The sequence below is a fragment of the Crocodylus porosus genome, unplaced genomic scaffold, assembly GCF_001723895.1.
Source record: "Crocodylus porosus isolate Cpor-Errol unplaced genomic scaffold, CroPor_comp1, whole genome shotgun sequence".
In the NCBI taxonomy this organism is placed as follows: Eukaryota; Metazoa; Chordata; order Crocodylia; family Crocodylidae; genus Crocodylus; species Crocodylus porosus.
In genome coordinates this window covers 12051497-12068966 of record NW_017728931.1, presented here as the reverse complement: position 1 = coordinate 12068966, position 17470 = coordinate 12051497, and the positions used below count along the sequence as shown (strand labels likewise).

The window sequence follows — 17470 nt, the reverse complement described above, 5'->3', positions numbered from 1 at the left end:
TTCCTTTTGTCTTCAGGAAGCCATGCCCCTTAGTTGCCCAGTGACTTAGGTACAGCAGGAAGGTGCTCTCCTTGAAGATCCTGTCTAGACTGTGTTCTGATAGTTAGACTGTTGCCTTGTGACACAGAAGTTCAGGGTGCAAATCTTGTCAAGAGGGAGGTGATCCTACACCCTTGTTCCCTAAGTTTTTCCTTTCCCTGAATATATACTCTAACTACTACGCAGTTGGGCAAAACTTGGGAAGTTTACACAGATTGTCTTCTCCCAGCAGGCAGTTGTTGAAGTTCTTGGTTTTCTGCCATTTTGGAGGTTTACGCTGTACTGTGATTCCATGATGGAGATGAATCTCATAAATACACTTAAGAGTCCCAGGAGCACTATTGAGAACTGAACCACTTCTGAATGTGCAGAGTAGGGGCAGAGTTTGTCATGAAACCCAGAACTGGAGCTGGATAAGACGTCTAGCCATGAACGTGCAATTGAGGCTATTATGCAGCTGAAATAAGATGCCTTTGAGTTACTTTGTTTCCTAAAAACTGTTTAAGTGATGCATATGCACCTTAGCTGGCATTTTGAATTCTGCCCTGAGTATCTCATAGTCCTTAATTTTGCAGGTAGGCAGGGAAGTGCTATCACCTCCATTTTACAGTTAGGAGACTAAGACCAATGTTTAAAAGGTATTTAGGTCTGTAAAGGTAAACATGCCCTGTAAGACTTTGAAGAATATCTAGGTGCTTTTGAAAATCCCAGTGGCTCCCAAGAAGCAGGGCACTGGCTGCCATGGTTCTCCTGCTTTACCTGTGGCAGGTTAGGGCATTGTGTCTTGTGTTGTGTCAGAGTTTAGATTATGGATTGTGTGGGATAGCTAAAATAGGAGTGATCCTGCCTCAAGCAGGGGTTGGACTAGATGACCTCTGGAGGTTTCTCCAAGCCCTACTTCTCTGTGATTCTATGACTTGCCCAGATTTATGTAAGAAACCTATGGCGGAGTACAGAATTGATCTCATACCTCCCAGACTAACTCCCTAACCATTGGAATCTCCTTTATCCATTGAAAAACACAGGTATGAAAGCCCTGGGGAAACAATTTTTTTATCTTAAACCTAGCAGTTGCAATAGAAGCTTCCCCAGTTCTACTCCACCACTATTCTTTAAGTCTGGCTCATCATTGTCTTTGTGGTTGGTGGAGCTGAATATCGATGGGGAAGGGGACAAGGTAGTAAATGGTTTCTGTTGCCACGAGGGACCACACCAAAGTTCTGAAAGCATTCCCAATGGCTCCACATAGCATCTCAGAACTACACTAAATACTAGAGACAAACTTAATTTGGCTACTGAGTGAATCCAGCATGAGTGAACGCATGCACTGCCCTGATTCTGGCAGGAGTCCTGTTCATTGACTGCTGCTTGAATCCGTTTACCATTTGCATTTACAGGTTGGATTCCGAAAGCAAATTACAGTGTTGTTGTTGGCACATGAAATGGAAACTGAAACACACGAGTGGTTTGTGTAATCACCACTCAAAATGTTCAGCCCTATATCAGCTTCTCGTAAACAAACCACAGGCCCAGTCCCTTAAGGTGATTGGTACATTCAGTTCCCTTACCAGCCCTGATACTGCTGTTTCACTGATATGAGTCAGGAGCAGCGACACTGAAGCCAGCCATGGAAGTACTCAGTACCTTACATGATTGGGCTGCTTTCTACTAAAAAAAGAAACAAAGAATGAAATTAAATTTTACATCCAAAGTCTTCCTGTTTTGTTTATTTGTAATATATACCTTTCTGGGATAAAGTCTGCCTTTTGTTATGCTGATGTAAATCTAGAGGAATTCCCCAGGGATTAGTGTAGCTTCTCTGGACTTTTACCAGTTTATCTGAGAATGGAACATGGCCCCAGGGGGGTGGATTGTTGCATTTTTACCATGTCTGCAAGTAAGAGGCAGTGCAGAAATACCTAGCCTCAGCAGAAACGTGGGAGCATACAAGCAGAGTCATTCCAAGGTTGCTCTATTCACACAGATTCACATATTTACAGAAATTTATGGCTGGAGGGGACCTGGTGAGATCATCAGGTCCAGCTCCCCAGCTCTGGGCAGGAAAGACTGGTGGGGTTAAATAACTCCAGCAAGGTGTACATCCAGTCTCCCTCTGGACAGAACGGATTGCTCACCCCTACTTTCAGGGGCTTGGTTCTACAGGCTGATGTTTGTATGAGGAGCAAATGTCTTCCCTCTTTCAGTGCCCTGTTCCCTTGGGAATAGCAAGATAAAGGAGCCTTAGTTCTCTTGAGCATGCAGTCAGCTACCAAGGGAGGCCTTTGTATACATGAGTCAGTAATTTCATTAAAATTTAGCCCATCTTTCTGTTCACACATTGCTAATTAGCATCATCTGGTTTCTCAGATTTATGAATTAATCAAAATTGTGCATGGAGTATATTCTGTGAAGGTTGTTCACAAGCAGTTTGTTAGATATATAATTCAAGTTTCAGCATTGGGGCTGTGTTGTTTTGGTTAGTTTTTCCTTGATACATCTGTTATATGGCACTGTTTTTACTCCTAAATTGTAGAGGCAGAACTGTGAGGACAGATCAATTGTCTAAATATTTATATGCATAGACTCACTTTGGGTCAATATGCTTACACATTAAATGAAAATATCTTGTGTTCCCATGAACAGGTAACTCACCTGTTAGAATTTTGTGGAAAGTGATCTCAAGAAGAACATGAACATAATTGAAGCAAATTTTTTTTTTTTCAATTTGAGCAAATATTCTTGTGTAAACTATTGAATTCTTTTCTATATACTTTTTCAGCAATATACATACATATATATATATATATATACACACACACACACACACACATACATACATATATATATATGTTAAACACTCTGGACCAGACTCCCTAGTCATTGTAAAATGACATATCTCTATAGAAGTTTGTGAAGCTATTTAGTTTCAACAGTGAGATTTTGGCCTCTTAGTGTATTTCTTATTAAATACATTCTTTGCTCAAAGAAGTTTAAAAAGCTCAGGATTTTAAAACACACTTGAAGAGATAACAAGTAGTTGCAATTTAACTATTAAATTATTATCTAGGACTATTTTAAAGAAAAAGTGAGTGAGCCAACAAAATATTGTCTTAATTACAAAGTTTCAAATGCAACAGCTTGCATATCTCATCCTTGTTGATTTTTTCACAATGCCTTTTAAGAGAGGCAGTAGAAGGAAGTGAATTCTGTATATAATGTGTGGATGTACATGTGTGTTGTAAGTGATTAAAAATGATTTTAAAAAGTGAAAATTATTCTGTTGCAGCCATACATGAAAATCCTGGTGCAGAAATTGGTCCTCCATATGTTCTAAAAATAAGTCAGAATGGAAAAAGAACAGACCAGCCCTGTAAAGATTTCCTATCTATAAACACAGGCAACTTGGCCATTTTCCTCATCTCAGAACTCCCATATGCAGCTTTACAAACACAGGAGGTGTGAGAGCTTGGAGGCAGGGAGCTGAGGGTTAAAAGGGGTCTTTCCTTCCCCCTTTTTCAATGTCTGTTTATATGTATACAACAAGTTTCTTGAATTACTAAAATCTTGTCTTCTTTCCCTAAAACTTTTTTAAAAGTGTGACTATGATAATAATCCTTTGGGCTTATTTTTAAGTCAGTGGTTCTGCATGTGGTTATAGAGCATTGGTCTGTGGCTGACTCTTTTATCTTCCATGTATGACACATCGAACTGTGGTGTTGGTGTCTTGTCAATAATAAACCCACAACAATTTTTCTGAAAATAGGAGTATTAGTCCAAGTGTTTTAGATAAACTCTGCTAGCCCATCTTGCCTATTTTCTTTTTTCACCTATCTGAAATCCTTCTGAATTAAGTTATTTGTAATTCCCAGCCCTTAGCTGTGGAGGACTAATGCTGTACAATCTTTGAGTTACCAGGTGCTAGTCCTGGAGTAATTATATTTCACTGATGGGTAAAATGTTCTCCATGTGCCAGGGTGCCTGTGTTTGAGAGCAGTGCCTAGGGGTAAACCCTGAGTGACCTTGCCAGCATGCTTCTAGGTTTAGAACACGTATGTAGGAGTATTTATTATTTATTTAGTAAACGCAAATCCATAAAGCCAAGCAATAGTCTCTTTTTAGTTTAGTTCAAAGTTATTAATCCACCTCTTGGTTTGTATAGGAAACACTCCCTGGTGATGTGCGACATTATTTGTATCTTTCCATAAGTGCACAGTGGGTTAGCACTGAGGCCCCAGCAGTGAAGGTTGGCTGCACAGGGGTCTTGGCCTGTCCTGAACCTGTTTAGCAGGGACCACACTTCCTGTGATAGTTCAAAGCCAGCAGGTTGACAAATGGGGTTTCTCACAAGGAACTTTTTTGTGACTTCCCGTGATTCCCATTCCTTGATCCAGAGGGCATCTGCAGACAGATCCAGGTCCGGGGAGGTTGTTCCATAAGGGGTGTTGTGAAGAAAGACAGGCCTTGAATGGATTGAACAGGTCATCAGAGTGGTAGGTAAGGTACAGCATGGATGGTTTTGGCCAACTTTCAGGTCATTGTCAATCAAGGGAAGTATGGGGGAGTGACATTTGCAAGGATGGGAAGCCAAGGGAACGGAGTTGAGTGGAGGGTTCCAGTTATGATACACATGGTTGCATTCGGCTGAGGGTCAACAAGATGTGTATGTGATGACCTTTGCCAGACAGGTGCACAGTAGTCTGCTGCAAGAACTGAGGTCTGGAGTATTGTGTCTGCAGCTCCCCACATTGATCCAGCAAGGTTGGCTAGCAAGTTGTTTTGGGATTTGACCTTTGCTGCTGTTCTCTTTAGATATTCCCAAAAAGTCAGGGTTCTGCCTAAAGACACTTTGAGGTATGCTGGGGAGGGATCATGCTTTAGTCTCTGACCACCTATATACATTTTAAGTTCTTTTTTGGCACTGGCAGTGTGGAGATGGAATACACTGGATACAGTTTTCGCAGGACTTGGATTGAGCTGCCATGTGATGCAGTAACCTGCCAGGTTTGTCACATCTTCATTCAGGGTCTGGTCTGGAGTGCAGAAAGATGGAGCTTGAGTGGTGCAGCAGATGTCATCAGCATAGATGAACTTGCAGAATGTGGTTGTTGGTAGATCATTTGTATGCAAGTTGAACACGGTTGGGGCCAGCACTGAGTCCAGTGGAAGTCCATCAGCCTGTCTCCTCCATGTGCTTATCCCCTGCCCAACGTGGACTCTGCATCATCTGTTACAAAGGAGTGTGTCAATAACAACCCAGCTTGGAAGTACTCTTGACAGCTTTAGAAGGAGGGCACCTTGCCATACTGTATTGTATGCAGCTGCAAAGTCCAGCAACACTACACCTATGCAGGAGTGAGTAGGCAGGATATGTTTGGGGTTATCCAGACTGGGGAACCATAAAACTTTGTAGATACCTTGAGTCCCTCAGAATTCTGTGCTCTAGACACTAGCCTGTTACCTGTTTTGGGTTCTTTCAGGTGTTTTATGAAACATTTCCATTTTATTTCTCCTCATGCAGACTGGAATTTTTTTTTTTTAATTTTGACAGCATTGTGGGAGAGAAAAAACATTTTCTGCCCAGCTTTGTATCTGAGACCAACTCAATTTGGAAAGGGTTGATAGAGTTGGGTAAAATGGTAAATTCATATCTACATATCATTTTGAACCCCAAACATTCAGAATGTCTCCCAAAATCATGATTTTGACTTAAAATTTAATAGTACATATTTTCTTTTTTCTTTTTCTTTTTCTTTTTTTTTTTGCATGCGAATTGTGGTTTTAAGGTTTAAGTTTTGACCATAAGATCAGGAAACATACTTCAAAAAATAAAAATGAGATGTTCCTTTATTACCTATGTCCAGGGGTTGGGATTTTAGAGACTATACAAATATTATGAGACTTCCATAATAGAGTGATGAGAATTAGCAACATTGACATTGTTTACATGTGCTAACTTGGTTATTGAAGGTACAGTTCAGTTAGCTAATTTACTTGTTTGTCTCCTTTACACTGTAGGATTTTGGTGTATGCAAGGGCAGTAGTCATTTGTTGAGGCAAGATGAATGAAGCCATTACCAGAGAAGCTTCACACACTATGCACTTTCATTAAGGCTTTTCTTTTTGTTCCTTTGGTTTCTTTGTTTTCCCTTATTCAAAAATAAAAACAATTTGCATTAAAAGTACATGATTGCCTTCTGTGCATGGGGGAAAAGGTAGTAGATGATGGAGGGCTTGTTGAATTTTTTTTTTTGGTTAGAAAATGAAAAAATGCTAAAAATAATATTTTTCTTAGAATGTAATGCAAACGTGTGCATTGCAAGGAGAAAGAAACAATGAACATTCACCTATAAAAGACAGTGAGTTCAAATAAAGTCCATGCTAAGACCTCTGTTTTCAAAATGCTATGCAGAATCAGATTAATGTATTGTTAATCAAGGCATGAACTGTCAATCAACTGGATTTTTGCCTGATAAAGGCCTCTAATGATTTAGCATGAAATCTGTATGTTGCAGGACACTCCCGTGCCCTGCTCCTAGGGGGTTATGAATTTAAGGGGGGAGCTGTGTCGCAGGGCACTGAAGTGCCTGCTCCTAGAAAAGGTACAGGCGCCGGTTGCCGGGGCAACTGCAGCCGGTCAGCTGACCGGAAGGGGGCAGGGCCTGGCCTATATAAACAAGCCAGGCTGAGACCAGAGTCAGTTCCCCTCTGGTAGTTGAAGAAGTTGGAGCTCTGTTGGAGCAGGCAGTGAAAGAAACCCAATGGCCAGGAACAGCTCCCGTGTGAGGAGAACGCGTGGAGAAAACCCTGGTAGGAATTTGGGAGGATAAGCTACCGGATGATTTAGTCATGTTTTAGCCAGGAGACTTCATTTGAGTAATAGTCAGTTGGCTTGTGTTATTCTGTTTGTTTGTTGTTTGTTATTATGCTGGAGGACTGGGTGAGGCTATGAGGGGTTGGAGGAGGCCTCATAGGAGTGCCCCAACAGCGTGGGGGTTCCTGGTGCCAGAGAGGGCACAGCAGTCTGGATCTCAGGCCAGGTAAGGCTGAGGCTGCCTGAGCCCAATTGGGAGGAGCACCAGTGTGGGCACCGGCAAGAAGCCCAGAGGGTGCTCGTGTTAGGCCCCAGGGAGGGCATACAGGAATAGAAGCCCCAGAGAGGACGAGAGTATTGTGTTAAGCCCCAGGGAGGGGGAGGGTGTGGAAAAGGGCCCCAGTGAGGGCCACAAGTGGAAGACAAGCCCAGAAACCGTCCGCGAGGGCACAGGCAATAGTAACTGACTCAACAACGTCCGGTATATCTGAGAGGCTTGGGACGTGGTATTAGGGGTGGTAGGAGCCACATATAGCCCTGTGGTGGGAGTACCCTGAATTATCTGTAAACAGGGTACAGGTGGGAGTATGCCTGGGGTACTGTGCCAAGGAGGACAAAAGGCAGCCTCCCTAATAAAACAGATACCATCAAAGACATGACGGGCGAGAACGAGGGTGCTTGATCACCATCTTGGCACGGTAGGGGGCGCTAGGAGAGATCATGGCCGCTCCTGGGACCCCGCCCTGTGACGCTGTATTTTGCTCTCATTAGGCCCCTCTTTTCAGTCAGGCTTTTATGTGCTTTTCTTCTCATGAAAATGCATACATATTATGATTGCTTGCATGTTTAAGTATCTGATTTCGTGTACATAAGCAATACTGTACAGTAGGCCTGGGTTTGAAACACTTCTATATATACCGATTACTTGACTCATAGGGCACCTATACATGTGACAGAGCTCTGCTCTGATGTGTGCTAACTAGCATGTGTCAGAACAGGCTCAATTAATTGAGTCTGCTGGAGCATGTTAATCAGTGTACTCCAGCAGCCTCCTGGGACATGTATTTAGCATCCCTGCATTTTAAAATGGCATCAGAAACACTTTAACTGAAGCTCAGTCAATGATCTTTAGTTAAAGCGCCCTTGCCATCATTTTAAGATGCAATATGCTGAGTACACATGACGCTGGGGGAGCTTTAACTAGAGCGCTCCAGTTAAAGTGCACCCCCTCAACCGTGGAGCACATGTATAAACACCCACAATGTCTTGATTAAGATTTAAGGAGAGGAATGAAGGAGATCAGCAGAATAAAGACATTGGACTTCAAAAAAGCAGACTTCAAGAAGTGTAGGGAACTGCTGAGAGGAAAGACTGAGGGAAAAGTTGTTCAGGTGAGCTGGATGTGTCCTTACTTTAAAGGGGCCCTTTTAAGGACACAGGAACAAACTATCCTGATGTGATGAAAGAATGGTAAGTGCAACAGGAGACCAGACTGGCTAGACAGAAACCTTTTCAATGACTCAGAAAGCTATCCTATAAAAAGTGGAAACTTTGTCATATTACTAGGGAAGAATATAAGACTATCACATGATTTGAGATGCAGCTGCCAAGGGACATGAACGAAAATAAAAAGGAATTCTATAAGTATATCAAATATAAGAGGAAAACCAAAGAAACCATCGGTCCCTTACAGAAGGATGAGAAGCTGTTTGTTTTTTTGCACTTTTTGTACTGTTTATTTTACTTCAGTCTTTATAAATACGGTTATGTACCAGCTGACAGGTACAGGTGACAGCAAAGATAGGGAAGAAGACAAACAGCCTAGTTAACAAACAGCCAACAGTCATGGAAGGACAAGTTAGGGTTTACTTAGAGAAGCTAGGTGCTTTCAAGTCAGCAGGACCAGATGGGCTAGAGCTAAGGTACAGAAGGACTTGGCTGAGGTAATTTCAGTCATCCGCTATCTTCTTAGAGAACTTATGGAGGAGGTTGCTTGAGGTCCTGGATGATTGGAAAAGGGAAGATATAGTGCCCATCTTTTTGAGAAGGAGAAGGATCTGGGGAATTACAGATGAGCTAGCCTGACCTCAATAACTGGATAGATCATGAAGCAGGTCCTCAAGGAACCTATTTTGAAATATCTAGAGGAGAACAGGTTAATAGGGAACAGCCGGTTTGGAATCACCAAGAGCAAGTCATGCCAGTCAAACCTGTTTTCCTTCTGTGGTAAAGGTGACAGGCTCTATGAATGGGGGGAGAACAGTGGTTGTGATATAACTTGGCTTTATCAAGGCTTTTGACATTGCCTCCTATGACATTCGGTGGTAACATAACTGGTTGTATCATTGTACTCAATAAGTAGTCATCATGGAGTTACTGTCTAGTTGGGAGGAGCTATCAAAGAGAGGTTCCCCAGGGTTCTGTCCCATGTCTGGGATAGTTTAACATCTTTACTAATGATTTGGATAATAGGATTGAGCACATGCTTAACAAATTTGTGGATGACACCAAGTTGAGTGCGGTTGCAGACACTCTGGAGGGTAGGGCTAGGTTCAAGAATGACCTGGATAGACTGGAAAAGTGGTCCATAATTAGCCAGATGAAATTCGTCAAAGAGAAATACAGTCCTACACTTGGGATGGAATAACTGCATGCACAAATACAAACTGGTGAATGACTGGCTAGGCTACAGTCCTGCAAAGTAGGACCTAGGGGTTGCATTGGACCATCACCTCAATATGATCAAACAGCGTATTCTTGTTGCAAAAAAAGCCAACAACTTCCTAGGTTGTATTAACAGGAGTGTCACTTGCAAATCAAGGGAAGTTATTTTTCTACTTTCAGCACTGGTGAGGCTTCAACTATTTCTAGTGTTGGGCTTCATACTTCAAGAAAGATGTGGATAGATTGGAAAGAGTACAGCAGAGAGTGACAAAAGTATTAGGGGCTTAGGAAGCTTGATTTCTGAGGAAAGGTTGAAAGAACTGGGTTTATTTAGACTGGAGAAGAAAAGACTCAACCTACAGCAGAAGTTTAGTTTGGAGACTAAGAGGAACTTTCTGACTGTGAGTGTGGTCAGGCGTTAAAACAGGCTACTTAGGGAAACTGAAATTTCCATTCCTGAAAATTTTCAAGAGCAGGTTAGACAGACACTTGACTGGGATGGTTTAGTCAGGGATGATTCTGCCTTAAGTGGGGAGCTGGACTTGATGACCTTATGAGGTCTTTTCCAACCAAGCTTTCCTATGATCCTGAGTCATCCCAGGCCAAATCTCCATTGACTTCATTTGGGCTACTGAAATGTATAAATTTACTTGCACATTAAAGATGAGGCCCTTGGACATCTATTATTTCTAAACTTCACTTGCAAATAGTTATGAGTGCAAAATTACCCCTACAATCTGCATGCACAGAATGGAAGCCAGAATTTCAAAATCTGCCATTAAAATGCCCCTGATATATGCAGTTGTCTTTATATTTACTAAAGCGGGGTCATGAGAATTTCACATTTTATATTACTGTATATTTTTTCATAGCCTTTCTCTGTGAGTCTGAGAAATGGGGTATAAGAATGAAGAGTAAAGCTGAGATTTCTTTGCCACAGAAGGAAAAGAGTGTCAATAGAAGGGTGATACGCTTAATGTGAGGCATTGTTTTCAGTGGTGAGACTTTAGCACACATTCCAGAAAGACTGAAGCTGATGTTGTGACTTGAAAATACCACAGTCCATTTCACTTTAAGAGGATAGTTAAATTGACATGTTGGCATCCTTCCAGGAATACTGCAGCATATTAGTAAAAAAGGAAAGCTTCCTCTCTAAGAAGTCACTGTAATTGCATAATTCAAGATGAAGCCAAAAATGGATACAAAGTTCACTCTGCAATGTTCTCTCCCTTACGGCTCAGTTTTTCATGATATATCTAAACAGTAGGGCAGGCTGCTGTCAGAACACTTTGGACACACTTTGGATGCACAGGCAGCCTCTTCTGTTACTGAGATGCACTGGTATTTTCTGCTGGGCTGACCTCAGTTGAAGATCTCATTAATGAGCTTGAAGGTATACACTTCCTCCTCTTCTGTTCTAACTATATACGTAACATTCTCCCTTATTCCTTGTAACCACAGGATGCCCAGGTAACTAGAAGACAGATAACTCAGTAATTTATGTTACTTTATCCCAGATGTAATTAGGTGTTAGTTGATTCAGTAAACTTAAAGTTGTACAGAAATGGAAATGCGGAAAGACTTTAGCATCTGAACATCTTAATGTTGGCTGTCTCCTCCTGAGACGTGGTTCTAAACTCAGTGAACACATCAGGCATCTGTGTTCCAGCAAGGGAAATGCTTCTACCAGGTTATTATGGGAGGGGCTATTTTAACATTTCAGCATAAGCCATCAACATTTCAAAATATGACTAGAACAATTATATTCACATAAACACTTTTATGTACTTGATGTTAATCCAACTATTATAGGCATCTCAGTCCTGTCATGAGAATTATAATTCCTTAACCAGATAAATGATGCAGACAATATATTTTTACCATTTGATACAAACTCCTTGGTGGAGAAGTGGCAGATAAAAGGAGAGAAGGGATAGAAAAGTATGCAGTAGATCTAGAACCCTTACAAATAGGGAAAATCCAAGTCAAGTCATCTTAGACGATAAAACCATGATCATATAATTAGACACACAACAAGTTCTAAGCAGTTAGAGGAGTAATAACAATAACATAATTTAGATTCCTGAGGTTTTAGAACACACGATAATGGCTAAGCTTTAAAATTACTTGGCTCCCTCAGTCATGTTTAAATAGTGTAAAAAGAAACCCATGCCCCTGTTACTAGGAAGAGGACAGGGAAATGTAGGAAACCTAAGGAAAGAAGTGACAGAAAGTAGTAGCTGCTCAGGTGAGTTGAGCCAGGGACAGAAAAGGGCAGGCAGGCAGCCCTAGAATTAACAGCACTTGGGCTCTGGGTATAGGAGACAGGGTCACATGACTAGAAGGGGGCTGAGCTTAGGGCATATAAACCTAGCCTCTGGGCAGTGGGAAGGCAGTATAGTTTTGACTGCTGCAGGACATCCAGCTTCCAGTAGAGCTGGACAGAGACTGGAGTCAAGCCAGCCCAGGAGAAGACCTGGAGACCTGAAGGGGTTTATATTTGTGTTAGGACCAGTTAGGCTGGGGTTTTTTTTGTTTGCGTTGAACTGGAGGACCAGATTGTGACTATGTGGGTTGGGGGAGGAGGAGGAGGCAATAGATGGGGTGCCTGGAAGGCACTGCCCACTCTCAGCACCAGGAGCTAGACTCAAGCTAAGGAGGCTGAGGCTGATAGAGTGAAACTGGAGCCCTAGAAAGGCCTGCAGCCAAGTATGGGCCAGTGCCTGGGAGCTGAGGCCTCCTCAATAAACCAAAGGATAACATCAAAGGCATGTCAGGTGAGATACTGGAAGTAAGGTGGTACTAAGAGAGAGCTAGCTTATGAGTCAGACCACAGAGGGCACCAGGTGCTGGCGTGGCCTACCCATGAGACCTATTACAAATAGTATTAGCCTTCTTAATAGTATATATCTATCTTCTACTATAAAGTCAAAGGGCTAGTCTCTGCTTTCAGTGTAATTCTGATGAAACCCCATAGGCCTCAATACAGTTACATTGATATAACTCTGCTGTAACGGATCAGGATCTGGCTTTTGGATTTGATTACTTGGTTCAAGTGCTAACATCATGATAGGACAGATTTTCATAGTCTCTGATAGAGGAAAGTCTTTATCAGGGCATGGCAATGCACTTACAGTGCCTGCCACTTTATGGGCTGAGTCAAGCAGCCAGCAGGTGCTTGATTATGGCTGCCATTTTAAAACACTGGCTTCTTGTATAAACACAGCAATTTGCTGCTGTCAGCCCAGGCAGCAACATTGCCTGGATGAGCTGCAGCAGGAACATCTTGGAGGTAAAGGCAGGCGCTTATGGGGATGGTTTGGAGGCTCCTGGTCTTGGATGTGACCTAAAACCACACCCTACCAGGGATGGATGGGGCTCCTGGTGGCATAGCAGTCCCCAGGAAATGCCAGGCAAGTTACCACCCCAGTGAAAGGTGAATCGGGGCCCTTAGCCCATAGCTCCCACAAGACTGTGGGTACAAGGGGGCCAGGCACAGTTATGGGCATCTGAGCCCAAAGAGGGTGTAAGACCCAGGTGAGGCCAGACATGGCTGTGGCCACCTGAACCTCCACAGAAGAGGGAAACCCTGGAGTCCTGAAGGAGGGGATAGATGTGTAACCCCAGAAACTGGGTGGTAGTGAAGGCCCGGAAGAGGGCTGAGTAGGGCTGTGGGACAGCCTGAAGGGCAGAACATGGGCCAACCCCTGGAGAACAAGCTGAGGGAAGTGTGGAGTCTCAGAGAAGGGGAACTAGAGGGCTGGGAGTCAAGTACGTGGGGCTGGGGGCCCAGTATATGTTTATGTAAAGCTTCCCTGGGAGGGGCCAGGGTAAGCTTGGCCCAGGTCAGGAATTTGGCTGGCCACTATCGAGGTCAGAGTCATGGGAGAGGCCCAAGAGACTGTACATTTGGCATCCAAGACATGATCCAGATAAAGTCTATGGTCTATGGGGGCTGCTTGAAGAGGAAGCAGGGCAGAACAAATGTTGATGCAAGAGAGCGACCCTGTGAGAGGGGATGGAACATGAGACTCCCTAGTGAGGGGAGGGTAGTCTGAATGTGTATATGAAAGAGGCCTGACAGTGAGGCTAAGTGTGGCCTGGCTTTAGGCTGGGAGCATAATGACACCATGGATGCCATCTGCAAGGCATGGACTGCAGTGTAGGAGAGGTTCAGAGCTGCAAGTAGTGCCCTCTGGCACTGAGGTATGTAATGGGCAGTCTTCCGTATTTACCACCAGTTACAGGAACAGCAAAGTCATGGCAGGCAAGACGGGGCAGAGTGCTTCATTGAAACAGGTGGGTGGGCCGGCATGAGACGCAGCTCTGTCATGCAGGGATTATAAATGTTAATAATAGTATAACAACTACAAAGCACCCCTGCCAAACTCCTCATGACATTATACAGGATAGTTAAAAAGAGAATAAAATACAGATAGTACATTTACATGTTGCCCTCTGTTGCTGAAGCGATACGCTACGTTACCATATAGCGTGCTATGGCGATGTAGTGATCACATGAGTCTACACATGATTAGCAGCTACTTTGCTGTAGTGGCACGCTCCCCCATTTTAGTGCACCAGTATGGCAAAATAGCAGCAAAATCTAACTGTGTGCTGTGCGCACAAAGCGCAGCACAGGCAGTTACTGTGCCATGCTTCAGTACTTCCAAAAAGAAGCAATAAAGCGCGGTGCCATAGCAACATTGCCGTATCCTCTGACATCAAATGCATGGAAACGCATCCTCTGACATCAAAAAGATAAAAGCAATTAAACAAACACCAGGGAAAGAAAAGAGAGATTTAACATAAAAGAAAATGGTGGTATAAGAGCAAGCTAGGATAAACTGGCAGTAAATAAATTTAGGCCAGAAAGTGGAACATTTCTAACCCTTAGTGAAATGGGTTTTTGGAGCAATATCCTAATAGGAGCAGTGGAGGTAAAGACACCTTACCAATTTTAAGATGTAGCCTGATAAATGTATTAACAGGATTTTATAATGAGGATGCCTGGGACAGTGGGAGACTGACCTCAGTGACCCATGAGTTCTGTATCTAGTATTTCTCACCATTACTCTCTATGTGGGAACTCTCCATTTATTAAATATTTTGACACTGCCCCACCCCCCCAGTCTCTCGTCTGTCTCATTTCTTTCTTTGGCTTAAATTATTCATGAGGTAGGTGTTTCAGTAAATAAACTGTGCAAAAATTTTTTGTTGAGGTCACATTGGTTGTATAGGCAAGTGTAGTCATGAGGCTGAATCATGACCCAGTATGGTAGTTCAGAGATGCTCCCTCATTCCTGCTGTGCAGCTGCCTGTACCACAAATTGTAGTATGGGAAGGAAAGCAGGTTCTACTGACTCACTACTTTCCCTCCTATATCAGTGGGTTGTGGGGAAGAGATGGAGCTATGTGGCATTTCACTGCACCGTGCCAGTGTACCAGTGTGCCAGTGTACACAGGGTGATTTATACTGTTCTGGGTATAGAGCGGGCTAAGAATTGTTGTCGAGTGGAGCTGGGTGACTCTGAGTCAGTCTGCCTCCTCCATTAGTAGCCTGACTGAGTTGTCAGCTATTTGGAATTCAAGCCAGAATCAGAGTTGAGCTGCTAGGATCCAGAGGGATGAACCCTGATAAACAAAATAATCTAGGCTTGAGTATGAGTGCAGAATAATCTTCAAAATGCATTTACAAAAAGGACTAAGCCTTTATGAAAAAAGTCAAGTCTTTTAAAAATGTTGTTCTAATTTGGGTTGCATTTAGCTTTTGCTTTTCAAAAATTAAAAATATTTGCCTTTTTTCTATTTTTCCCATTCTTTTTCTACAACCCCTCCCTTCCCTTTCCCTCTCCTCTATGCACATATACATTCACACACACGTGCATACCCCTTTCTACTGGAAAATGGCGTTTAGAAACACAAAAAGAGTGAGAGAAGGTGAATGTAAAAACAGTTGTTTTCAAAACCAAAAAGAAATTAAAGTAACCAGAAAAAACAATCAAAATAACAACAAAATCAAAAAGAAAATGTTGCTTAAGTTTTGTTCTTAAAACTTAAGACACTTCAATTAAAAATGCTTTAAAATTTCATCTCTGAAATGAGAATTGGACTTCTTTTTACCATTTCCATTTGAAAGATTCCAAAGAATGGAGACACTATTACATTCCACTCTTCAAGAGCCTGTCTTATTGTGCTGTAACATGCTGAATAATTCCAATTTCTATATTCACTGAGTTCCATATTTCTGCATAGCTATTCCACCCCCTTAGTTGTGACTTAGCTATGCTATTAGCTTGTTTAATCTTCACTCATATGCTAGTGCCTCTAGCCTCTTGATTCATTTTGCTGTTTTCCTCTGAACTCCCTCTATTTGTTTCCAGTATGTTTTGCACACTAAGTGTCCAGCAACCAACCAATGAGCATAAATGCAGCTTGGGAAATGTGTCTAAATTCTGTGCATCTGGAAAACATTAAGAAAAAATATATTGGAACAAGTAATTGTTCTTAAGTGCAGCTATAAGCAACACCATGTTACCTTACATGCCGAGTGTTTAAAAACTTTGTCTCCAGTCCTACAAACACATGCATGGTTAACCTTACTCTTCTAAGTAATTGCCTTAACTTCCTTGGGATTACTTGTAGAAGTAAAGATAAACAATTGTGCCAGTGTTAGCAGGATTAGGGCTGTATTGGGCAATTTCGCACCTGGGAAATAGATATTCATGCTAATTTTGAAACACAGGATGTCTTTTACTTGGCAGACTAAATTTATACATGTTAATAGGCTTGACCCTTTCTTTTTATCACTTGTGGAGTTGGGCAAAGTGGCTGTAAGGTCTATCAGTAATTTACTCAAATAATCTGATTCCTCTTCATAATATCAAATTGATAATTATCTTCTAAAATGTGTTACTTATGTGACATTTTGCCAAGGACATTCTGCATATAATTCTTGGTTATTATCTTAATACAAGCAGCTTTTGGCTGATATTCAATGTTGTGGTGTCTTCTACGGGCACATTGGTCACATGCTTTTTTATTTCTTTGAATGCATTGGTCATATGTGATAGAATCTGTTATTGGTATAGAGACTTCCCTGTAATAATTTATCATATGTTATTGTATGTTGAAGGATTATCTAGGATATTTATTTATGGGACTAACATAAGAGCAGTCTGTCTGAAATGTAGGAAAGAAGAAAAATTGTTCAAGACAGTCTTTTATGAGTAAATGTTTGGGACTAAATCCTATTCTGCTTTATGTTCATGTAGAGATATTACACTTAGACTGATCTAAGGGCTTTGTTGCACATCACACTGAGCCACACAAATGTTGATGCATGTTAGTGCTATATCAAGTTTGGAGTAGTTGCGCATTCAAGCCACCAGGGATGTAGAGGACTGAAAGGTAAGAATCCCCCTGCCCTTCCACTTTGGGTTTCCCTCTTGCCCCTGGAGCTACCTCCCCCACATATTCATGGGTGCCCACACTGTCTGGCCCAGAGAAGCAGGCAGGTTGATGAGGCAGATGAAGCAGTTATCCAGGATGTTCTCGCCTGTGCTGAACTGCTTGTCTATATATTGGAGACTGCTGGGGGTGATCACCTTCAAGACAGCGATTGTCACCTGCTCCTTTGAAGTGAAGGGTGCTGTTGCTTGAGGGCTAGAAAGTAGGGCTGTGTGAAATGGCACCATTTCCTTTTGACCTGCGTTTTGCCATTTTGATGGAACTGTGTTTCATTTCAAATTTAGTTTCAACTCAAAACCACTGTTCCATTTAGTTTGGTAATGACACTAAGATGTGGGGGGATGTGGGCACGCTAGAAAGAAGGAATTGGCTACAATCGGACCTAGACAGGTTACAGGGGCGGGTGGATGAGAACAGGATAGGAGTCAACACTGACAAGGGCAAGGTGATGCACCTGGGGAGGAAGAACCAGCACCATACCTACAG

The 17470-nt window shown here is 42.3% G+C and overlaps 1 long non-coding RNA gene across 1 annotated transcript in view; it reads left to right on the top strand.

The window, feature by feature from the left end:
- The first annotated feature begins 5235 nt into the window (after positions 1-5235).
- Positions 5236-17470, top strand: part of LOC109316045 — a 16755-nt gene continuing 4520 nt past the window's right edge. The window contains exons 1-2 of the long non-coding RNA XR_002102644.1: positions 5236-5247; positions 15452-15454. This is a non-coding gene — a long non-coding RNA (uncharacterized LOC109316045). The remainder of the gene's footprint in view (positions 5248-15451; positions 15455-17470) is intronic.